Source organism: Lolium perenne, chromosome 4 (assembly GCF_019359855.2).
Source record: "Lolium perenne isolate Kyuss_39 chromosome 4, Kyuss_2.0, whole genome shotgun sequence".
Lineage (NCBI taxonomy): Eukaryota > Viridiplantae > Streptophyta > Magnoliopsida > Poales > Poaceae > Lolium > Lolium perenne.
In genome coordinates, this window is record NC_067247.2 from 83,121,884 (window position 1) to 83,148,483 (window position 26,600).

The window sequence follows — 26,600 nt, forward strand, 5'->3', positions numbered from 1 at the left end:
ATCTTGGCTTGGATTGCGTGTTCGCGGTAGGAAAAATTTTGTTTTCTATGCAAAGTTATCCTACACTTCATGCGCTTGACTTCATGAGACAGAGTTTAGGGTTAGGGGGTAGATACATGATTTCTCTGGTTTGAATATGTCTAGACCTTGTTTATCAACTTAATTGAATGCTTACTATATGACATAAGAAGACTATGTGCCTTGATTTTTCATTTTTTTTAAATTTTGCCATTTGAATCTTGGTCAAATCCTAGGTTTGACCATGATTTAAACAAGTTTAAAACATGAATATGAAAAATTAAACATGTATCCTTCGTAGTCACTCCAAAATAAAGCTCTTGAGAGGGTTTTTGAAATTTCCATGTTTGAAACCAAAAAGCCGCGTACTTCTCTTCATGCTTGACTTCATAAGACAGAGTTTCAGGATAAGGGTAGCTTGATACATGAATTTTCTGGTTTGAATATGTCTAGACCTTGTTTATCAACTTAATTGAATGCTTACTAGATGACATAAGATGACTATGTGCATTGGTTTTTCATTTTATTGTTTGTTTTTAATTTTTAAGCCCATTTGAATCTTGGTCAAATCCTAGGTTTGACCATGAGTTAAACAAGTTGAAAACATGAATATGAAAATTAAGCATATATCCTTCTTAGTCACTCCAAAATGAAGCTCCTGGGAGGGTTTTTGAAATTTCCATGTTTGAAACCGGCCAAAAACCACATATCTTCATGCTTGACTTCATGAGACAGAGTTTAGGGTTAGGGTGTAGACACATGATTTCTCTGGTTTGAATATATCTAGACCTTGTCTATCAACTTAATTGAATGCTTACTATGTGACATAAGAATACTATGTGCCTTGATTTTACATTTTTTGTTTTTTCTAAATTTTTATGCCCATTTGAATCTTGGTCAAATCCTAGGTTTGGCCATGATTTAAACAAGTTTAAAACATGAATATGAAAAAATAAGCATATATCCTTCTTAGTCACTCCAAAATGTAGATCTTGGTAGGGTTTTTGAAATTTCGATGTTTGAAACCAAAAACCACTTCTCTTCATGCATGCTTGACTTCATAAGACACAGTTTAGGGTTAGGGGTAGCTAGATACTTGATTTTTTTGGTTTGAATATGTCTAAACATTGTTTATCAACTTAATTGAATGCTTACTATATGACATAAGAAGACTATGTGCCTTGGTTTTTCATTTATTTTGATTTATTTTGAATTTTTATGCCCATTTGAATCTTGGTCAAATCCTAGGTTTGACCATGATTTAAACAAGTTTAAAACATGAATATGAAATATTAAGCATGTATCATTCTTAGTCACTCCAAAATGAAGCTCTTGAGAGGGTTTTTGAAATTTCCATGTTTGAAACCAAAAAACCGCGTACTTCTCTTCATGCTTGACTTCATAAGACAGAGTTTGGGGATAGGGGTAGCTTGATACATTAATTTTCTGGTTTGAATATGTCTAGACCTTGTTTATCAACTTAATTGAATGCTTACTAGATGACATAAGATGACTATGTGCATATATTGGTTTTTCATTTTATTGTTTTTTTTAATTTTTATGCCCATTTGAATCTTGGTCAAATCCTAGGTCTGACCATGATTTAAACAAGTTTAAAACATGAATATGAATAATTAAGCATGTATCCTTCGCAGTCACTCCAAAATGAAGCTCGATCTTGAGAGGGTTTTTGAAATTTCCATGTTTGAAACCAAAAAACCACGTACTTCTCTTCATGCTAGACTTCATAAGATAGAGTTTGGGGTTAGGGGTAGCTTGATACATAAATTTTCTGGTTTGAATATGTCTAGACATTGTTTATCAACTTAATTGAATACTTAATTACTAGATGACATAAGATGACTATGTGCATTGGTTTTTCATTTTTTTTTGAATTTTTATGCCCATTTGAATCTTGGTCAAATCCTAGGTTTGACCATGATTTAATCAAGTTTAAAACATGAATATGAAAAATTAAGCATCTATCCTTCTTAGTCACTCCAATATGTAGCTCTTGGGAGGGGTTTTGAAATTTCCATGCTCTTGAAAACCAAAAACCACTTCTCTTCATGCATGCTTGACTTCATAAGACATAGTTTAGGGTTAGGGGGTATATAGATACATGATTTTCCTGCTAGTTTTAATATGTCTAGACCTTGTTTATCAATTTAATTGAATGCTCACTATATGACATGAGCAGACCTTGGTTTTATTTTTTTTATTCCCATTTGATTCTTCGTCAACAAATCCTAGGTTTGTTGACCTAGATTTGAACAAGTTTAAAACATGAATATGAAAAGGTAAGCATGTATGCTTCTTAATTAGTCACTCCAAAATGAAGCTCTTGGGAGGGTTTTTGAAATTTCCATGATTGAAACCAAAAACCACTTCTCTTCATGCTTGACTTCATAAGTCAGGGTTTAGGGATATATAGGGGGTAGATACATGATTTTTCTGGTTTGAATATGTCTAGAGCTTGTTTATCAACTTAATTGAATGCTTACTATATGACATAAGAAGACTATGTGCCTTGATTTTCCATTGATTTAAATTATGCCCATTTGAATCTTGTTCAAATCCTAGGTTTGACCAAGATTTAAACAAGATTAAAACATGAAAATGAAAAATTAAGTCTTGATCCTTCTTATTCACTCCAAAATGAAGCTTTTGGGAGGGTTTTTGAAATATCCAGGTTTGAAACCCAAAACCACTTCTCTTCGTGCATAGTTTAGGGTTAGGGGTAGATACATGAATTTTTGGTTTATAGTAAGCATTCAAGTTGATAAACAAGGTCTAGACATATTCAAACCAGAAAAATCATGTATCTACCCCCTAAGGCTAAACTCTGTCATATGAAGTCAAGCATATAAGAGGAATGGTTTTGGGTTTCAAACATGGAAAATTCAAAAACCCTCCCAAAAGCTTCATTTTTGGAGTGAACAAGAAGGATCCAGGCGTACTTTTTCATTTTCATGTTACTGACTTGTTTAATTCTTGGTCAAACCTAGGATTTGACCAAGATTCAAATGTGCATAAAAATTCAATAAAGAATTCAAAAAATGAAAAACCGAAACACATAAGCTTCTTAAGTTATATTAAGCATTCATGTTGATCAACGGAGTCTAGACATATTTAAACAATAAAAATCATGTATATACCCCAAACCCTAAACTCTGTCTAATGAAGTCAAGCACGAAGAGAAGTGGTTTTCGGTTTAATTTTTATTTCTTTTTTTTAATTTTTATGCCCATTTGAATCTTGGTCAAATCCTAGCAGGTTTGACCAATATTTAAACAAGTTTAAAACATAAAAATGAAAAGTAAGTATGGATCCTTCTTATTCACTCCAAAATGAAGCTTTTGGGAGGGTTTTTTAATTTTCCATGTCCGAAACCCAAAATGACATCTCTTCGTGCTTTACTTCATAAGACAAAGTTTAGGGGTAGGGGGTAGATACATGATTTTTCTGATTTGAATATGTCTAGACCTTGTTTATCAACTTGAACGCTTATTATATGACATCAAAAGACTATGTTTTTTTTGAATTTGTTATGCCCATCTGAATCTTGGTCAAATTCTAGGTTTGACCAAGATTTAAACCAGTTTAAAACATGAAAATGAAAAGTAAGCCTGAATTCTTCTTAGTCACTCCAAAATGAAGCTTTTGGGAGGTTTTTTAAATTTCCATGTTTGAAACCCAAAACCACTTCTCTTAATGCTTGACTTCATAAGACAGAGTTTAGGGTTAGGGGCCAAGTATATACATGATTTTTCTTGTTTAAATATGTCTAGACTTTGTTTATCAACTTGAATGCTTACTATATGACATCAAAAGACTATGTGTTTTGGTTTTGATTTTTTTGAATTTGTTATGTCCATTTGAATCTTGGTCAAATCCTAGGTTTGACCAAGATTTAAACCAGTTTAAAACATGAAAATGAAAAGGTAAGCCTGGATTCTTCTTAGTCACTCCAAAATGAAGCTTTTGGGAGTTTTTTTAATTTCCAATGTTTGAAACCCAAAACCACTTTTCTTCATGCTTGACTTCATAAGACAGAGTTTAGGGTTAGGGGGTATATACATGATTTTTCTGGTTTGAATATGTCTAGACTTCGTTGATCAACTGTAATGCTTACTAGATGACATAAGAAGCTTATGTGATTTTTTTATTTCTTTTTTGAATTTTCATGCCCATTTGAATCCTGGTCAAATCCTTTGTTTGACCGAGATTTAAACAAGTTAAAACATGAAAATGAAAAAGTAAGCCTAGCTCCTTCTTAGTCATGAAAATGAGTTAACTTGGATTTCCAACCCTTGAATCCATAGGAAACTTTGTACTAATGCAGTATAATAATCACCCGAGTTTTTACACCAACAGGTCTGTCACTTACGGGTGGTGCCCATGCATGAGGTCCCAAACTTCAGTGAGCACAAGTCACATGCGGTAGGCAGGCAAAATCCCCGATCAGTCCGGGCGGTGGCTGTTAAGGACCCGATCGCATTTCTTGCTTTCAGACTGGGGTCTACCATGTAAAAGTTTGTTCCTTTTGGATGCATCACTCGTATTTGCAAGTTTTTTGGGGGTCCCGCAAATTCAGGGTAGCATCATGCCCCCCTTCCCACACCAACACAAACAGAGTTCAACACAACCTAATTAAGCAAGGTTCAACACAGACATATATAGTTCAACAACCCCTAATTAAGCTAATAGGTTCACCACAAACGCTGCTGAGCAGCAAACATAAACAGAGTTCAACAAAAGATGCTGCTTTTGAAGCAGTAGGAGAGACAAACATGCACAGACGATTCTGAGTGTATTTACCATCTTCTTCCTGTCGCCTCTTCCCGGTCCCGCTTCTTCTGCTTCTTGCTGCCCATACCTTTAATCTTTGGTGGCTTGGGCTTGGGAGGAGGCACACGACCGGTCTCGATAGCTTGGTTCAATTTCTTCCTTAGGAATAGCCCATAGGCCATGTGGTTGGCTATGAAGCCGGATCGGTTAACAGTTTCCCCAACTTTGAGACAGCCGGACCCACCGGCTTCGGCATGCTGTAGGACGCTTTGAAAGTCAACCTTTATGCTCTTTGTGCAGAAGGGGCAGCTGTTCCTGGCACCAGTCCAGGGTTCACTCCAATACTTGTCGAACTTCCCCGCCTTAAGCTTGTTGAGAGTGGCCCTGGCCTTCCTATGACGCGACTCGACATCGCTGTCAACCTCATCAGTAGCAACCTGATACATGCCAAATAAACAGGTGAAGCAAATATGTAGCAGTTGCAACTAATAATGAATATGAATCTAAAAAGATTCTGACGCTAATTCAAAACCCTATAGCGCAAAAAAGAGAGGGAGAGACCATAGAGCAAATCGATACAGGGCTATGTTGAATAAGGGAGAGAGGTGAATCGGATGTGAAGCAAATATGTAGCAGTTGCAACTACTGAATATGAATCTAAAAAGATTCTGACGCTAATTCAAAACTCTATAGCGCAAAAAAAAGAGGGAGAGACCATAGCGCAAATCGATACAGGGCTATGTTGAATAAGGGAGAGAGGTGAATCGGAACATACTTCCTCCCCCTCGTCGACGATATTCTCGTCGAAGGTCGGCGGCGGCGGTTCAAAGATGAGTTCAACCTCGTCCTCGTCATCTAGGGGATGCTTCCCAAGAGAGTGGACCCATCTACCAACAGCATCAGATGCCGATGAGCGACCGATGGCCCGACCTTCGGCAATGGCCTCCGCTTCGTCTTTGGCATCCGCTGCGGTGATGATCGCCGCCGTTGCGGCCATGCGTGCTGCGGTCGCGGCTCTGGACGCCTCCTCTGCGGCTAAGGCCAGCCGCGCGGCTTTCGCTTTCGCTGTGTTGACGGCGTCGGTTGGGCTCTCCATCGGTGGAATGGGAAGGGGAAGCGAAGAGAGGGTTTTTTCCTAGTCCGTGGAGAGAGGGAGAAGTGTGGACGTGAAATGGATAACTGACGATATTTCAAGATTTGGGAGACATAACACGAACGGGCAGATGACAGCGCGTGGGTGCATTACCTCATACTGCCTCTGTCCTAGAAAGAGCGTACGTGTGGGTTTTCAAGGCATATTAAGGATTTTATTATTACATTGGGAAACTGTCATCGACCATCACTTTCCTCTTCAACTTTTCCACCTCCAATGAGCTAAATGCATGTAGTAAATAAGAAAACCATATTATGCTAAATACTACTACCTCCATCCCAAAGCGTAAGGCTTATATTATTTTTAGAAGCTCAAACTATGTCAAGGTAAACTAAGATTTTACCAAAAATCATTATCATGCAAAATACAAAATTAATATCAATACATAGACAATGAATTTTTTTTGGTATGGCATCTACAAAATATTATATTAGTTGATAGATTGTTCTAAATTTTCGTCAACCTTTACTTGCTTTGACTCTTAAAAAAAGACTTAGGGCTCCTTTGATTTAAAGGATAGGAAAAGCACAGGAATAGGAAAGGTTTAGGATTGGAATGGCATGTCTAATTGAATCCTATAGGAAGATGAAGTTTGTTTGATTGTAGCAAAGGAATTTTTCCATGAGGCATGAGCTGATGCTTTTTTCCTATAGGAATTACACTACAAGATTCCTATAGGATTTTTTCCTATAGGATATGTTCCTATGAATCAAACAACATGTATAGGAAATTTTCCCATAGGAACCAAATCCTACACAATTCCTATGCAAATCCTTTGAATCAAAGGAACCCTTAAGCTTTGTGATGGAGGTAGTACGTACTAGTCGTGAAGAAACTATATCCCTCGTGACGAGAAAGAAATATTTTTTACTAGGAGTACCACTCTTTTGTGGACAAATTTTGAAGTGCATTGCAAAACGAGAAGTACACTCTTTTATGAACAAATTTTAACTCTACACCCATTATTTCAGGATGGAGGGAGTATAGCCCAACTTGTTTTTTTCTTCTGGGCACTACACTGCTTTTTCCCTGTGCAATGCTTGGTTCTACCCTTTTTCTCATTGTAATGGTCACTTTAAGTCAATTTTTCCCACACACATTTATTTTGTACTTCTCTACAGTGTTGACCGTGCTACTACTATTTGTGTTAGTGCGCCAAAAACAAAATGTTATTTTCTAAGTGCCAAATTAATCTAGGGCGTTGGTTGTGAACCGGTGAACAAAAAAGATAGCCCAAAAGAGGAACACACCAAGGTACAAAAACTAGCATATATGCATGTTTCTATGTACATATATATGACCACAGGGTTTGTAGATAAAAAACATTCATATATGCGCTTACTATTAATATACATAAGTTTATGCTGATTCTCTTGGTTTAGGTATATATATGGTTAGGCATCACTACTAATTCAGAAAAAACAAAAATGTAACCCTTCAAGTGAAGTCATTTTAAGTGACCTAACAACTAAAATTCATATATAGGATTTGTATAGGAATTATGTAGGATTTAGATCACATGTGAATTTTCCCCACACTAGTTGTTTGATTCATAGGAACATATCCTATAGGAATCTTGCAGTGCAAATCCTATAAGAATAAAACATTAGGTCATACCTCATGGAAAATTTCCTTTGGCACAATCAAACACAACTCATCTTCCTATATAATTCAACTAGCCATTAAATCTCAATCCTATGTTTTTCATATTTCTATGGTTTTCCCATCCTATGAATCAAAGGAGCCTTAGGGCTTATATCTTTTTTTAGAAAGGCAAACTATGTTAAGATTGGCCAAGTTTTACGAAAAACCTTTAACATGCAAAATACAAAGTTGAGTCATTTCGTTTGAATCGGAGGGAGTACATTTGACGTTATGGTACTATTTGACAGCTGCTTGGCACTGTATTTTTTTTCGAACCAAACTTCCCCCTTCATGAAGCTTTTATTTTGGGATAGAGCTTTAGTGACTTGATGCATCCATATATATCTAGACAAAGTTGAGTCAATTCATTTGAATCAGAGGGAGTACATTTGACTATATGGGTACTGTTTGACAACTGCTTGGCATTGTCTTCTTTTTTGAACCAAACTGCCCCCTTCACGAAGCTTTTATTTTGGGATAGAGCTTCACTGACTTGATACTTCCAAGTCTCACAGTGACTTGGTGCCACCATCCACCATCCATCTCAGATCCAACATATGCGATCGACTTAGAATTTAAACTAAATAATTATTATAATTGCTCAGAAATATTTCAAGAACTTCCAGTTAATCGTGCATATTTCAATTTATATTTTGGTGAAGTTTCATTCGATTTGAATCAAAGGTTTGTGAGCAAATATATACTCCCTCCGGTTCATATTAATTGACTCTAATATGGATGTACTAGACACATTTTAGTTCTAGATACATCCATATTGAAGTCAATTAATATGAATCAGAGGGAGTATTTAGTTTAAACTTGTGCTCGTATACGTAAAAAGCTCTTTAATCACAAGCTAGTCGTCCGAGTGGGATGAAATATTCACAGATTTTAGAACAAGGCATCTACATTTTACTGGATTATTTTCATAATTTTCTGAATAATTTTTGTTTTTAGGTTCGAAATAAGAGATAGTTTGGAACGTTGGATCTCAAATGGTTGGTACATGGTGGCACCAAGTCACAATGAGATTTGGAGACTTCAAGTCACTGCAGCTCTGTCCTTTTATTTTGACAAACTGCAGAGCCGCTGGTGCATCTTTGGTTGCGTACGGCCGACGCCGATTCTTAGCAAGGAAGTTCTTCCTATAAGTAGTAGTATCCATACTCCACTCCAAGGCATGTATAAAAAAAAAACCCATCCCGTTCTCGTTTTCCCGATCACTCTTCTCTGAAGATGGAGGAGGCCCTCTTCTTGTGCCCCCTCTGCCTGCTGCCCTTCAAATCCCCCATATCCAAGGTCGCTCCCTTCCGATTTCATTCTTAGGTTCACCTGTGAGAAATTTTAATGACAACTGATGCCACGTACGTTGTTCCGTGCAGTGCAAGGGCGGTCATATGGGCTGTCGGCGCTGCGTCGGCGAGCTTGCGCCGAACCCGTGCAAGAAGTGCGAGCAGCCGGCGAGGTTGCCGCCGTCGAATCGATCTGGGGCAAGATTGCCGCCGTCAAATCGATCTGGGGCAATCGTCAAGTGCGTCGGCTGCCAGTGCTTGGTCGCCTCCACGGAGTCCTACAAGCACTATATCGCGTGCCCGCATGGTCCGTGCGGCTACACAGAGGCCATCAATACCGGCTGCAGCTTCACCGGCCCGCCGCGGGAGCTCCTGGTACACCTCCAAGCATCCCACTCCATCCCAGTGTTTACGTTCCAGTATGGCATACCCGCCTGGTGCATAGTTCGTGTTCCGATACAACCGCGGGGACACCTGTTCATCGGCAGTGGGGAAGAAGACGGTAGCGTGTTCGCCATCACCGTTGGCGCGCTCGGCTCGACCACCATTGTGTCCTGTATGTGCATCAGGTCGGCTGCGTGCTTGTTTCCGATGTACAAGGCGCAGCTGCTGGTGATTGGTCCGCCGGCGCCGGCGCAGGCTGGGACCAGTGACCTCTCGACGGACACCTTGATGGCGGTAATCGAGCCGACGAGCTCCCTGACGCCTAGGTCGATCATGTTGCAGCAGCTCACTTCTTTCCTGGCGGTGCCGCCCCGTTACGCGAAGCAGAATGGAGGGCAGCGTGTGTTGCCTATCTGCGTTTGCATCAACAAGAAGGTTATACAATAATCTTCGTTTAGTCATACTACTCGAAGATCGGAGGGAGTAGTTTAGTTCGAAGTAGGGTTCGTTCGGATGTATTTTGGACTTGTATAGTAGTACTACTACTCCAGAACTATTAGCTAGCTAGTTGGAGTGCTAGAATGCAGCTCGGAGTATTATAGTATTTTGGCAGTACTACTAGTATATGTATGTGACTGCAAGTTCAAACTAAAATGGAGTATTTATTGCTAATGTTGTTCTTTTGGAGTCATCATTTTTTTCTGAACGTGTTAACTATGCTATTGTCTAAGGATTCGTTTAGATTTCTTTGGTTGAATTCATATTTCGTCTCTTCCTAATTTGCAAAACTGCACTGTCAAGGGCATTCTTACAAGGTCGCTGAAGTTTCGAAGTTTCTTAATGTATACTGCGTAGGGTGTACCCCCTTAACATGGATCTGTTGCATTTTTTGGCTGTATTTTTTTTGGCAATTTTTAGGACCATAAAATAGCACGCCTTCAGTTGAAATTTGAATTACTTTTCGAAAAGTGGCCGATACTAGTGATACGTCTCCGACGTATCGATAATTTCTTATGTTCCATGCCACATTATTGATGTTATCTACATGTTTTATGCACACTTTATGTCATATTCGTGCATTTTCTGGAACTAACCTATTAACAAGATGCCGAAGTGCCGATTCTGTTTTCTCATTGTTTTTGGTTTCAGAAATCCTAGTAAGGAAATATTCTCGGAATTGGACGAAATCAAAGCCCAGGGGCCTATTTTTCCACGAAGCTTCCAGAAGTCCGAAGACGAAACGAAGTGGGGCCACAGGGTGCCCAAACCCTAGGGCGGCGCGGCCCCCCCCTTGGCCGCGCCGGCCTGTGGTGTGGGGCCCCTGTGCCCCCTCCTGACTTGCTCTTCCGCCTACTTAAAGCCTCCGTGACGAAACCCCCAGTACCGAGAGCCACGATACGGAAAACCTTCCAGAGACGCCGCCAACGCCGATCCCATCTCGGGGGATCCAGGAGATCGCCTCCGGCACCCTGCCGGAGAGGGGAATCATCTCCCGGAGGACTCTACGCCGCCATGGTCGCCTCCGGTGTGATGTGTGAGTAGTCTACCCCTGGACTATGGGTGCATAGCAGTAGCTAGATGGTTGTCTTCTCCCCATTGTGCTATCATTGTCGGATCTTGTGAGCTGCCTAACATGATCAAGATCATCTATCTGTAATTCTATATGTTGCGTTTGTTGGGATCCGATGAATAGAGAATACTTGTTATGTTGATTATCAAAGTTATATCTACGTGTTGTTTATGATCTTGCATGCTTTCCGTTACTAGTAGATGCTCTGGCCAAGTAGATGCTTGTAACTCCAAGAGGGAGTACTTATGCTCGATAGTGGGTTCATGCCTCGCATTGACACCGGGACAGTGATGAAAGTTCTAAGGTTGTGTTGTCTTTGTTGCCACTAGGGATAAAACATTGATGCTATGTCTAAGGATGTAGTTGTTGATTACATTACGCACCATACTTAATGCAATTGTCTGTTGCTTTGCAACTTAATACTGGAGGGGGTTCGGATGATAACCTGAAGGTGGACCTTTTAGGCATAGATGCAGTTGGATGGCGGTCTATGTACTTTGTCGTAATGCCCAATTAAATATCACTATACTCATCATGATATGTATGTGCATGGTCATGCTCTCTTTATTTGTCAATTGCCCAACTGTAATTTGTTCACCCAACATGATGTTTATCTTATGGGAGAGACACCTCTAGTGAACTGTGGACCCCGGTCCAATTCTCTTTACTAAAATACAATCTACTGCAATACTTGTTCTACTGTTTTCTGCAAACAATCATCTTCCACACAATACGGTTAATCCTTTGTTACAGCAAGCCGGTGAGATTGACAACCTCACTGTTTCGTTGGGGCAAAGTACTTTGGTTGTGTTGTGCAGGTTCCACGTTGGCGCCGGAATCCCTGGTGTTGCGCCGCACTACATCCCGCCGCCATCAACCTTCAACGTGCTTCTTGGCTCCTCCTGGTTCGATAAACCTTGGTTTCTTTCTGAGGGAAAACTTGCTGCTGTGCGCATCATACCTTCCTCTTGGGGTTCCCAACGAACGTGTGAGTTACACGCCATCAAGCTCTTTTTAAGGCGCCGTTGTCGGGAGATCAAGACACGCTGCAAGGGGAGTCTCCACTTCTCAATCTCTTTACTTTGTTTTTGTCTTGCTTAGTTTTATTTACTACTTTGTTTGCTGCACTAAATCAAAATACAAAAAAATTAGTTGCTAGTTTTACTTTATTTGCTATCTTGTTTGCTATATCAAAAACACAAAAAAATTAGTTACTTGTTTTACTTTACTTAATATCATGCATGTTTTTATTTCACTAGTTTGGCATAATGGACAAGAATGAGCTTCTATTTCTATTTCCTGATTTAAAACATGGATTGTTTGATGCGAAAATTAAAAAACCTATGGAATCTTATTTGCATGCTGGTAGTAATATTAGTATGAACGCTTTGAACACCATTGTTGATAATAATATAGAAAGTTCTAAGCTTGGGGAAGCTGGTTTTCATGATCTTTTTATTCCCCCAAGCATTGAGGAGAAAATTTACTTTGATGATACTTTGCCTCCTATTTATGATAATGATATTGGACTTTTAGTACCGTCTGTTATGGAGGATAAATTTGATTATGATTACAATATGCCTCCTATATTTGATGATGAGAATAATAATGATAGCTACTTTGTTGAATTTGCTCCCACTACAACTAATAAAATTGATTATGCCTATGTGGAGAGTAATAATTTTATGCATGAGACTCATGATAAGAATGCTTTATGTGATAGTTATATTGTTGAGTTTGCTCATGATGCTACTGAAAGTTATTATGAGAGAGGAAAATATGGTTGTAGAAATTTTCATGTTACTAAAATGCCTCTCTATGTGCTGAAATTTTTGAAGCTATACTTGTTTTATCTTCCTATGCTTGTTACTTTGCTCTTCATGAACTTGTTTATTTACAAGATTCCTATGCATAGGAAGCATGTTAGACTTAAATGTGTTTTGAATTTGCCTTTTGATGCTCTCTTTTGCTTCAACTACTATTTCTTGCGAGTGCATCATCAAAACTGCTGAGCCCATCTTAATGGCTATAAAGAAAAGCGCTTATGGGAGACAACCCATGTTTTTACCTACAGTACTTTGTTTTTATTTTGTGTCTTGGAAGTTGTTTACTACTGTAGCAACCTCTCCTTATCTTAGTTTTGTGTTTTGTTGTGCCAAGTTAAGCCGTTGATAGAAAAGTAAGTACTAGATTTGGATTACTGCGCAGTTCCGGATTTCTTTTCTGTCACGAATCTGGGTCCACCTCCCTGTAGGTAGCTCAGAAAATTAAGCCAATTTACGTGCATGATCCTCAGATATGTACGCAACTTTCATTCAATTTGAGCATTTTCATTTGAGCAAGTCTGGTGCCATTTTAAAATTCGTAAATACGAACTGTTCTGTTTTGACAGATTCTGCCTTTTATTTCGCATTGCCTCTTTTGCTATGTTGAATGAATTTCTTTGATCCACTAATATCCAGTAGCTTTATGCAATGTCCAGAAGTGTTAAGAATGATTGTGTCACCTCTGAATATGTTAATTTATATTGTGCACTAACCCTCTAATGAGTTGTTTCGAGTTTGGTGTGGAGGAAGTTTTCAAGGATCAAGAGAGGAGTATGATGCAACATGATCAAGGAGAGTGAAAGCTCTAAGCTTGGGGATGCCCCGGTGGTTCACCCCTGCATATATTAAGAAGACTCAAGCGTCTAAGCTTGGGGATGCCCAAGGCATCCCCTTCTTCATCGACAACATTATCAGGTTCCTCCCCTGAAACTATATTTTTATTCCATCACATCTTATGTGCTTTTTCTTGGAGCGTCGGTTTGTTTTTATTTTTGTTTTGTTTGAATAAAATGGATCCTAGCATTCACTTTATGGGAGAGAGACACGCTCCGCTGTAGCATATGGACAAGTATGTCCTTGGTTTCTACTCATAGTATTCATGGCGAAGTTTCTCCTTCGTTAAATTGTTATATGGTTGGAATTGGAAAATGATACATGTAGTAATTGCTATAAATGTCTTGGGTAATGTGATACTTGGCAATTGTTGTGCTCATGATTAAGCTCTTGCATCATATGCTTTGCACCTATTAATGAAGAAATACATAGAGCATGCTAAAATTTGGTTTGCATATTTGGTTTCTCTAAGGTCTAGATAATTTCTAGTATTGAGTTTGAACAACAAGGAAGACGGTGTAGAGTCTTATAATGTTTTCAATATGTCTTTTATGTGAGTTTTGCTGCACCGGTTCATCCTTGTGTTTGTTTCAAATAAGCCTTGCTAGCCTAAACCTTGTATCGAGAGGGAATACTTCTCATGCATCCAAAATACTTGAGCCAACCACTATGCCATTTGTGTCCACCATACCTACCTACTACATGGTATTTTCCGCCATTCCAAAGTAAATTGCTTGAGTGCTACCTTTAAAATTCCATCATTCACCTTTGCAATATATAGCTCATGGGACAAATAGCTTAAAAAACTATTGTGGTATTGAATATGTAATTATGCACTTTATCTCTTATTAAGTTGCTTGTTGTGCGATAACCATGTTTACTGGGGACACCATCAACTTTTCATTGTTGAATTTCATGTGAGTTGCTATGCATGTTCGTCTTGTCTGAAGTAAGGGCGATCTACACTGAGTTGAATGGTTTGAGCATGCATATTGTTAGAGAAGAACATTGGGCCGCTAACTAAAGCCATGATCCATGGTGGAAGTTTCAGTTTTGGACAAACATCCTCAAATCTCTAATGAGAAAAGAATTAATTGTTGTTGAATGCTTAAAGCATTAAAAGAGGAGTCCATTATCTGTTGTCTATGTTGTCCCGGTATGGATGTCTAAGTTGAGAATAATCAAAAGCGAGAAATCCAAATGCGAGCTTTCTCCTTAGACCTTTGTACAGGCGGCATAGAGGTACCCCTTTGTGATACTTGGTTAAAGCATATGTATTGCGGTGATAATCCAGGTAGTCCAAGCTAATTAGGACAAGGTGCGGGCACTATTAGTACACTATGCATGAGGCTTGCAACTTATAAGATATAATTTACATGATGCATATGCTTTATTACTACCGTTGACAAAATTGTTTCATGTTTTCAAAATCAAAGCTCTAGCACAAATATAGCAATCGATGCTTTTCCTCTATGGAGGACCATTCTTTTACTTTCAATGTTGAGTCAGTTCACATATTTCTCTCCACCTCAAGAAGCAAACACTTGTGTGAACTGTGCATTGATTCCTACATACTTGCTTATTGCACTTATTATATTACTCTATGTTGACAATATCCATGAGATATACATGTTACAAGTTGAAAGCAACCGCTGAAACTTATTCTTCTTTTGTGTTGCTTCAATGCCTTTACTTTGAATTATTGCTTTATGAGTTAACTCTTATGCAAGACTTATTGATGCTTGTCTTGAAGTGCTATTCATGAAAAGTCTTTGCTTTATGATTCACTTGTTTACTCATGTCATATACATTGTTTTAATCGCTGCATTCACTACATATGCTTTACAAATAGTATGATCAAGGTTATGATGGCATGTCACTCCAGAAATTATCTGTGTTATCGTTTTACCTGCTCGGGACGAGCAGAACTAAGCTTGGGGATGCTGATACGTCTCCGACGTATCGATAATTTCTTATGTTCCATGCCACATTATTGATGTTATCTACATGTTTTATGCACACTTTATGTCATATTCGTGCATTTTCTGGAACTAACCTATTAACAAGATGCCGAAGTGCCGATTCTGTTTTTCATTGCTTTTGGTTTCAGAAATCCTAGTAAGGAAATATTCTCGGAATTGGACGAAATCAAAGCCCAGGGGCCTATTTTTCCACGAAGCTTCCAGAAGTCCGAAGACGAAACGAAGTGGGGCCATAGGGTGCCCAAACCCTAGGGCGGCGTGGCCCCCCCCTTGGCCGCGCCGGCCTGTGGTGTGGGGCCCCTGTGCCCCCTCCTGACTTGCTCTTCCGCCTACTTAAAGCCTCCGTGACGAAACCCCCAGTACCGAGAGCCACGATACGGAAAACCTTCCAGAGACGCCGCCAACGCCGATCCCATCTCGGGGGATCCAGGAGATCGCCTCCGGCACCCTGCCGGAGAGGGGAATCATCTCCCGGAGGACTCTACGCCGCCATGGTCGCCTCCGGTGTGATGTGTGAGTAGTCTACCCCTGGACTATGGGTCCATAGCAGTAGCTAGATGGTTGTCTTCTCCCCATTGTGCTATCATTGTCAGATCTTGTGAGCTGCCTAACATGATCAAGATCATCTATCTGTAATTCTATATGTTGCGTTTGTTGGGATCCGATGAATAGAGAATACTTGTTATGTTGATTATCAAAGTTATATCTACGTGTTGTTTATGATCTTGCATGCTTTCCGTTACTAGTAGATGCTCTGGCCAAGTAGATGCTTGTAACTCCAAGAGGGAGTACTTATGCTCGATAGTGGGTTCATGCCTGCATTGACACACGGGACGATGTAGAAAGTTCTAAGGTTGTGTTGTGCTATTGCCACTAGGGATAAAACATTGATGCTATGTCTAAGGATGTAGTTGTTGATTACATTACGCACCATACTTAATGCAATTGTCTGTTGCTTTGCAACTTAATACGGAGGGTTCGGATGATAACTTTGAAGGTGGACTTTTTAGGCATAGATGCGGTTGGATGGCGGTCTAGGTACTTTGTCGTAATGCCCCATTAAATCTCACTATACTCATCATGATATGTATGTGCATGGTCATGCTCTCTTTATTTGTCAATTGCCCAACTGTAATTTGTTCACCCAACATGCTGTTTATCTTATGGGAGAGACACCTCTAGTGAACTGTGGACCCCGGTCCAATTCTCTTTACTAAAATACAATCTACTGCAATACTTGTTCTACTATTTTCTGCAAACAATCATCTTCCACACAATACGGTTAATCCTTTGTTACAGCAAGCCGGTGAGATTGACAACCTCACTATTTCGTTGGGGCAAAGTACTTTGGTTGTCTTGCGGAGTTCCACGTTGGCGCCGGAATCCCTGGTGTTGCGCCGCACTACATCCCGCCGCCATCAACCTTCAACGTGCTTCTTGGCTCCTCCTGGTTCGATAAACCTTGGTTTCTTTACGAGGAAAACTTGCTGCTATGCGCATCATACCTTCCTCTTGGGGTTCCTAACGAACGTGTGAGTTACACGCCATCAAGCTCTTTTTCTGGCGCCGTTGCCGGGGAGATCAAGACACGCTGCAAGGGGAGTCTCCACTTCTCAATCTCTTTACTTTGTTTTTGTCTTGCTTAGTTTTATTTACTACTTTGTTTGCTGCACTAAATCAAAATACAAAAAAATTAGTTGCTAGTTTTACTTTATTTGCTATCTTGTTTGCTATATCAATAACACAAAAAAATTAGTTACTTGTTTTACTTTACTTAATATCATGCATGTTTTTATTTCACTAGTTTGGCATAATGGACAAGAATGAGCTTCTATTTCTATTTCCTGATTTAAAACATGGATTGTTTGATGCGAAAATTAAAAAACCTATGGAATCTTATTTGCATGCTGGTAGTAATATTAGTATGAACGCTTTGAACACCATTGTTGATAATAATATAGAAAGTTCTAAGCTTGGGGAAGCTGGTTTTCATGATCTTTTTATTCCCCCAAGCATTGAGGAGAAAATTTACTTTGATGATACTTTGCCTCCTATTTATGATAATGATATTGGACTTTTAGTACCGTCTGTTATGGAGGATAAATTTGATTATGATTACAATATGCCTCCTATATTTGATGATGAGAATAATAATGATAGCTACTTTGTTGAATTTGCTCCCACTACAACTAATAAAATTGATTATGCCTATGTGGAGAGTAATAATTTTATGCATGAGACTCATGATAAGAATGCTTTATGTGATAGTTATATTGTTGAGTTTGCTCATGATGCTACTGAAAGTTATTATGAGAGAGGAAAATATGGTTGTAGAAATTTTCATGTTACTAAAATGCCTCTCTATGTGCTGAAATTTTTGAAGCTATACTTGTTTTATCTTCCTATGCTTGTTACTTTGCTCTTCATGAACTTGTTTATTTACAAGATTCCTATGCATAGGAAGCATGTTAGACTTAAATGTGTTTTGAATTTGCCTTTTGATGCTCTCTTTTGCTTCAACTACTATTTCTTGCGAGTGCATCATCAAAACTGCTGAGCCCATCTTAATGGCTATAAAGAAAAGCGCTTATGGGAGACAACCCATGTTTTTACCTACAGTACTTTGTTTTTATTTTGTGTCTTGGAAGTTGTTTACTACTGTAGCAACCTCTCCTTATCTTAGTTTTGTGTTTTGTTGTGCCAAGTTAAGCCGTTGATAGAAAAGTAAGTACTAGATTTGGATTACTGCGCAGTTCCAGATTTCTTTGCTGTCACGAATCTGGGTCCACCTCCCTGTAGGTAGCTCAGAAAATTAAGCCAATTTACGTGCATGATCCTCAGATATGTACGCAACTTTCATTCAATTTGAGCATTTTCATTTGAGCAAGTCTGGTGCCATTTTAAAATTCGTCAATACGAACTGTTCTGTTTTGACAGATTCTGCCTTTTATTTCGCATTGCCTCTTTTGCTATGTTGAATGAATTTCTTTGATCCACTAATGTCCAGTAGCTTTATGCAATGTCCAGAAGTGTTAAGAATGATTGTGTCACCTCTGAATATGTTAATTTATATTGTGCACTAACCCTCTAATGAGTTGTTTCGAGTTTGGTGTGGAGGAAGTTTTCAAGGATCAAGAGAGGAGTATGATGCAACATGATCAAGGAGAGTGAAAGCTCTAAGCTTGGGGATGCCCCGGTGGTTCACCCCTGCATATATTAAGAAGACTCAAGCGTCTAAGCTTGGGGATGCCCAAGGCATCCCCTTCTTCATCGACAACATTATCAGGTTCCTCCCCTGAAACTATATTTTTATTCCATCACATCTTATGTGCTTTTTCTTGGAGCGTCGGTTTGTTTTTATTTTTGTTTTGTTTGAATAAAATGGATCCTAGCATTCACTTTATGGGAGAGAGACACGCTCCGCTGTAGCATATGGACAAGTATGTCCTTGGTTTCTACTCATAGTATTCATGGCGAAGTTTCTCCTTCGTTAAATTGTTATATGGTTGGAATTGGAAAATGATACATGTAGTAATTGCTATAAATGTCTTGGGTAATGTGATACTTGGCAATTGTTGTGCTCATGATTAAGCTCTTGCATCATATGCTTTGCACCTATTAATGAAGAAATACATAGAGCATGCTAAAATTTGGTTTGCATATTTGGTTTCTCTAAGGTCTAGATAATTTCTAGTATTGAGTTTGAACAACAAGGAAGACGGTGTAGAGTCTTATAATGTTTTCAATATGTCTTTTATGTGAGTTTTGCTGCACCGGTTCATCCTTGTGTTTGTTTCAAATAAGCCTTGCTAGCCTAAACCTTGTATCGAGAGGGAATACTTCTCATGCATCCAAAATACTTGAGCCAACCACTATGCCATTTGTGTCCACCATACCTACCTACTACATGGTATTTTCCGCCATTCCAAAGTAAATTGCTTGAGTGCTACCTTTAAAATTCCATCATTCACCTTTGCAATATATAGCTCATGGGACAAATAGCTTAAAAAACTATTGTGGTATTGAATATGTAATTATGCACTTTATCTCTTATTAAGTTGCTTGTTGTGCGATAACCATGTTTACTGGGGACGCCATCAACTTTTCATTGTTGAATTTCATGTGAGTTGCTATGCATGTTCGTCTTGTATGAAGTAAGGGCGATCTACACTGAGTTGAATGGTTTGAGCATGCATATTGTTAGAGAAGAACATTGGGCCGCTAACTAAAGCCATGATCCATGGTGGAAGTTTCAGTTTTGGACAAACATCCTCAAATCTCTAATGAGAAAAGAATTAATTGTTGTTGAATGCTTAAAGCATTAAAAGAGGAGTCCATTATCTGTTGTCTATGTTGTCCCGGTATGGATGTCTAAGTTGAGAATAATCAAAAGCGAGAAATCCAAATGCGAGCTTTCTCCTTAGACCTTTGTACAGGCGGCATAGAGGTACCCCTTTGTGATACTTGGTTAAAGCATATGTATTGCGGTGATAATCCAGGTAGTCCAAGCTAATTAGGACAAGGTGCGGGCACTATTAGTACACTATGCATGAGGCTTGCAACTTATAAGATATAATTTACATGATGCATATGCTTTATTACTACCGTTGACAAAATTGTTTCATGTTTTCAAAATCAAAGCTCTAGCACAAATATAGCAATCGATGCTTTTCCTCTATGGAGGACCATTCTTTTACTTTCAATGTTGAGTCAGTTCACATATTTCTCTCCACCTCAAGAAGCAAACACTTGTGTGAACTGTGCATTGATTCCTACATACTTGCTTATTGCACTTATTATATTACTCTATGTTGACAATATCCATGAGATATACATGTTACAAGTTGAAAGCAACCGCTGAAACTTATTCTTCTTTTGTGTTGCTTCAATGCCTTTACTTTGAATTATTGCTTTATGAGTTAACTCTTATGCAAGACTTATTGATGCTTGTCTTGAAGTGCTATTCATGAAAAGTCTTTGCTTTATGATTCACTTGTTTACTCATGTCATATACATTGTTTTAATCGCTGCATTCACTACATATGCTTTACAAATAGTATGATCAAGGTTATGATGGCATGTCACTCCAGAAATTATCTGTGTTATCGTTTTACCTGCTCGGGACGAGCAGAACTAAGCTTGGGGATGCTGATACGTCTCCGACGTATCGATAATTTCTTATGTTCCATGCCACATTATTGATGTTATCTACATGTTTTATGCACACTTTATGTCATATTCGTGCATTTTCTGGAACTAACCTATTAACAAGATGCCGAAGTGCCAGTTGTTGTTTTCTGCTGTTTTTGGTTTCAGAAATCCTAGTAAGGAAATATTCTCGGAATTGGACGAAATCAAAGCCCAGGGGCCTATTTTTCCACGAAGCTTCCAGAAGTCCGAAGACGAAACGAAGTGGGGCCATAGGGTGCCCAAACCCTAGGGCGGCGTGGCCCCCCCCTTGGCCGCGCCGGCCTGTGGTGTGGGGCCCCTGTGCCCCCTCCTGACTTGCTCTTCCGCCTACTTAAAGCCTCCGTGACGAAACCCCCAGTACCGAGAGCCACGATACGGAAAACCTTCCAGAGACGCCGCCAACGCCGATCCCATCTCGGGGGATCCAGGAGATCGCCTCCGGCACCCTGCCGGAGGCGAATCATCTCCCCGGAGGACTCTACGCCGCCATGGTCGCCTCCGGTGTGATGTGTGAGTAGTCTACCCCTGGACTATGGGTCCATAGCAGTAGCTAGATGGTTGTCTTCTCCCCATTGTGCTATCATTGTCGGATCTTGTGAGCTGCCTAACATGATCAAGATCATCTATCTGTAATTCTATATGTTGCGTTTGTTGGGATCCGATGAATAGAGAATACTTGTTATGTTGATTATCAAAGTTATATCTACGTGTTGTTTATGATCTTGCATGCTTTCCGTTACTAGTAGATGCTCTGGCCAAGTAGATGCTTGTAACTCCAAGAGGGAGTACTTATGCTCGATAGTGGGTTCATGCCTGCATTGACACCTGGGACAGTGACAGAAAGTTCTAAGGTTGTGTTGTGCTATTGCCACTAGGGATAAAACATTGATGCTATGTCTAAGGATGTAGTTGTTGATTACATTACGCACCATACTTAATGCAATTGTCTGTTGCTTTGCAACTTAATACTGGAGGGGGTTCGGATGATAACCTGAAGGTGGACTTTTTAGGCATAGATGCAGTTGGATGGCGGTCTATGTACTTTGTCGTAATGCCCAATTAAATCTCACTATACTCATCATGATATGTATGTGCATGGTCATGCTCTCTTTATTTGTCAATTGCCCAACTGTAATTTGTTCACCCAACATGCTGTTTATCTTATGGGAGAGACACCTCTAGTGAACTGTGGACCCCGGTCCAATTCTCTTTACTGAAATACAATCTACTGCAATACTTGTTCTACTGTTTTCTGCAAACAATCATCTTCCACACAATACGGTTAATCCTTTGTTACAGCAAGCCGGTGAGATTGACAACCTCACTATTTCATTGGGGCAAAGTACTTTGGTTGTGTTGTGCAGGTTCCACGTTGGCGCCGGAATCCCTGGTGTTGCGCCGCACTACATCCCGCCGCCATCAACCTTCAACGTGCTTCTTGGCTCCTCCTGGTTCGATAAACCTTGGTTTCTTTCTGAGGGAAAACTTGCTGCTGTGCGCATCATACCTTCCTCTTGGGGTTCCCAACGAACGTGTGAGTTACACGCCATCAACTAGCATGGAGTAGTAAAGTTTTTTTGTACTCCCTCGGTCCCACCAAAAGTGTCTCACCTTTGTTAAAATTTAGATGGATAGATGTATTTTTTTTTTACAAAGTTGAGACAACTTTGGTGGGACGGAGCCACGGAGTCCTAGTTGATGGCGAGAAGGTTGATGCCTTGCTAGGTTGGTGTACGTTGCAAAAAGAACAAGGTTGGTGTATTTGTTTTATTTGTTCACCATAATACTGACATGGCCATCGATTTGATTAGACAACACAAGCCTGGGACGTTTCACTTATTTATTGTGGGAAGCATGATTAATGGACTGTAATGATGGGGCTACTCCTATAGTCCGTCTTCTCCTACTCGGGTGTCGGGTCACAGTCACACTCTCCTCTTTTTTTGAACACATTCACACTCTCCTCTTTTTTTGAACACATTCACACTCTCCTCGAAACTGCAGTAGGCAGTATATGCATAAGAGGAGGAGCGTCTCGGTTCACCTCCGTCGTCTATCCCCACTCCGCCCAGCTTCCATAGCACGCGCCTGCGTCTCCGCCATGGCGCTTTCGCGTCCTATCCAGCAGTGCCCAGTTTGAGAGCCTCTGTTCTCCAACTCAAACCCCCACCTGCCACCATTGATCGCCATCTCTCTCCCAAAGTTCGAATCAGTAAATCTCCCAAGAAAATCCCAACCCCATTGTACCACCTGCCTCATTGCGATGTCGAAATCGAGCAGGGTCTGTGGATCTGGGCTGTTTCACAAGGTGTTTACGGAAGGCCCCCTTGAAGTTCTCATCAGCCAGTGCGACGCCATCACCGCCGCGTCCCTAGTCGGTTCCTCCAAAAGTATTCTTCAGTCAGCCAAATACAGTACCACTCTGCCTGCTTCTCAGCCGTTTGGCCTTCCGTGTGTTCTCTGTTGTGACCCGGCGGATAAACCATGGGAGTTCAAGGTGGATTTGCCGGTGCACAGCAAGTGCAAACTAGTGCCGCTGGATAGGTTCTCCTATGATTGCCTAATGCCACACGGTAAGGATGAGGAGCGGGCAGGCGCCAATGGAGATTGGATCGCCATGGTTGGCCCCAAAGGCAAGTGGAACCTCCTCAATGTCTACACTCATCGCAAGATTAAGCTTCCATCTTTGAGGAAGAAGTTTGAAACCACACGCAATCCACTTATATTCAAGTATCAGGGTGATGCTATTCAACTGTAGAAGATAGCTATTTGCCAAGTTCCTACAGCTGCTCGGGGGTATGCAGATTTCTCCCTTGTCGCAATCTTCGACTTTGCAATTGCCTACCTCAATGGCGAATATCCTGGTACATGGATAATTCTTGAAAACCAGTTTGAGAACGACGCCATATCTTTGCGATGCAATTATACATAAACAACTTGTGTTCGCCGTTACTGAGAATGGAAATGTTTATGCATGGGATCCTAATCAATTTGGTAACATTTTCTCCCTATCTTTTTCATATACGTAACTTATATAGCATTTCACCTCTTATTTGTTGAACTGTCTTGGCATCTTTTGGCTTAAAGGAATTCCATAGGCGCACACCATAACCCTCTTGTGGTATGGACATATATACTTATAGAATTTAACATCTATAGGAATTTTAGTATGGTCTAATGTGCATGTTGTTCCGTAGGAAAAAGGCCCCCTAGTAATTAAGTTTCTTTATTATTACTCCCTGGAAAATTTAAGGTAGAGTAGAAATAGAATCAATAAAGGTGCCATGCAATATTGATAAAGACTTTCATTTGTTTATATTCCCCCGGTTCTAGAGAATAAGGAGTACTATATTCAAACCATCTAAAATTTGGACCAATATTTTGGGGAACATGTTTTAAATCCATATGAAGTTTTACCAAGATGTTCGAAATATATTTCAAACCATCTTATGTTCGACCATGATTTTATAAAGTACTAGTATTGGCATCTACAATATCAAATCAATATCACTAGTAGATAAATCATGAAATATATTTTCATGTGACGTGTTCTTTCCTTTTTCAAGGTCCTATAGTGCTCCCTGCTCCATTCATTCCGTGGACGGCTGGATTTGATATCGATGATGATTTTGACTTTAATAGTCGTACGTGGTGGCTGGCAAGATCTCAAGATCGTTCTAGACTTCTCCTGGTATATGCACGTGGCGCAATGGATTTTGACGCTGACGGTGCTCCAACTTATTATGATAGTATCCCTTCTGTCCATTGCGGTCGCATTGTTCCACGACTATTCGGGGTATACCTGCATGGTATTCTCGAATGACACTAGTCGGTTACTTCCAGCCAACCCGTGGGAAAGCGTTACTAATCTTGGAGACTATTCTATGTTCCTTGGGTTGAACTATCCGATTTTCATGCCAGTGGGTGGTGCAACATTTCCCCCGGGATATTTGACAAGAAGAAAGCGCATCTACACCACGTCTCAGGCAATTGGCTCTCAGTTTGACACATCACATCAAGAAATTTTCCGCTTCAGTCTAAATGGCGAAGACCACCAAAGCATCTCTTTCTCAAGCAGCGGTCCAGTGGCCAACTGGCATACGGGGTTTTGGTTCATCCCAAGCTACACCAACGCTACCGGACTGGAACAAAGACAATCAGAGTTAGGAATATTTATGTAATAGTAGGATCATACTACTAGCTAGCTCAGTTGGTCTTGACTCCTATTTAACTATTTATAGCTAATGTACTTAGGTGATAAATTGATGATATTTGCATGAACCCAGGTGCTTCTTGTAATTTGATCAAATACGGTCTATACACATGCATGGTTGTTTGGCTGTTTCAGTGTCCCTAGAGGCATACATATATACTGTTATTTAGCAATCTTTATTACAGTACAAAGGTCTTAACCTCATGGTTCACGAAAGTATAAACGTAGATCAGCCATCTAAACATAGAAGACATTCTAGTGTATGATTCTTACATATACACATCAACATCCTATCAGAAAATCTTAATGTGAATTGTCTTGTTTGTACAAACCCGTGCATCATTCTCTAGCCGGTTGCACCCAAAAACCAAATCGTGGTACTTCATAGTTGACTGTATGTAGGACAACATACGGATCCAATGCGAAGCCATGGGTATCACCTGCATGACAGAACCATATTTCACATGGTTGGAGGTACTCCATATGGCATTTAAAATCATTCCTTGTCCTTCATATGGCCCTAAAAATAGTACAGTTGGATTTGTGGGTTTTAATTTTTTATTAACACACTCAATTAATTGCCCAAACATTGATTACTAATATTATTAAGGGGTGTGATGTTGAAAGCCATAAGAACAATGTGCCAAACAATCTTTGCTAGCGGACGGTAAATGTATACCCATCAGAAATATTACTCCGTAGTAGTACTGTCAAAATAATCAGCAGACGTGCATGTTTCTTTGGTCAGAATAACTGCTGCACCATCTTAAAAGTAAATGGCATGACCGTTTATTTGATTTGATAGCGTGCAGCTAGATGGCGTACATTACTATCTCTACTTCCTTGGGTCGCCCAAATCTGGAGTACTAAAAGCAAATCCTGGTGATTCATTTGACAAGACAACACAGATGCGTCCAAATTTCTCCGCCCATATTATATTATAGTAATATACGAAATCTGGAGTGCGTTGCCTCGTTGCCTTCCAAGAGAAGTTGCATTCCTTGCCAAAAAAGAGAGAGAGGCTGTATTTATAACTACCTCACCGGCCGCCACTAGTACAAACCATCACTCCATCTCCACCTCCACCTCCACCTCTTCCCTAGTAGCTCCACCTCCATATCGGCGACGGACCACAATCGCGCGGCTTCGACTTCCTCTTCGACGGCGGCGGCGACAGAGGCGTGAGGCACCTTCTCCGCGGCGCATCACTCATCCTCGTCCCGCGGCAACAACGGATGTATGTGAAATCACCATACCCTTGTGTATGGTAGAGATGATGATGTGCGGATAAAATTTTATTGGCGGTTGCTCATCCTTGTTTGAATATTTGGTGTAGATTCACAACTATGGCAGGGTGTCAAGCGGGGTGGGTAGCGGGCTAGCTAGTTTCAGTGCGAGTGCTTTAAATCTGCTCTAATCTCAACCACTATTTGCTCTAATTTTTTGCTTTGTGGGACGATTCGCGGACGCCGCTTGCAACCCTAATCTAGGGTATTGATCCTAGTTTAGTAGACTACTAGGATTTACATGCCAATTTGTTTTTAGACTAGATCCTGATATTTGTCAATACTACTACGTACTTCTTCCGTTCGTATTTAATTGACTCTAGTTGAAAGCATCGACAGTTCATTTTCTTCTCTCCCTCGCGTCGACTAATTAAAACCGAACAGAGGGAGTATTAGGAATCCATGTGCATCCGTACT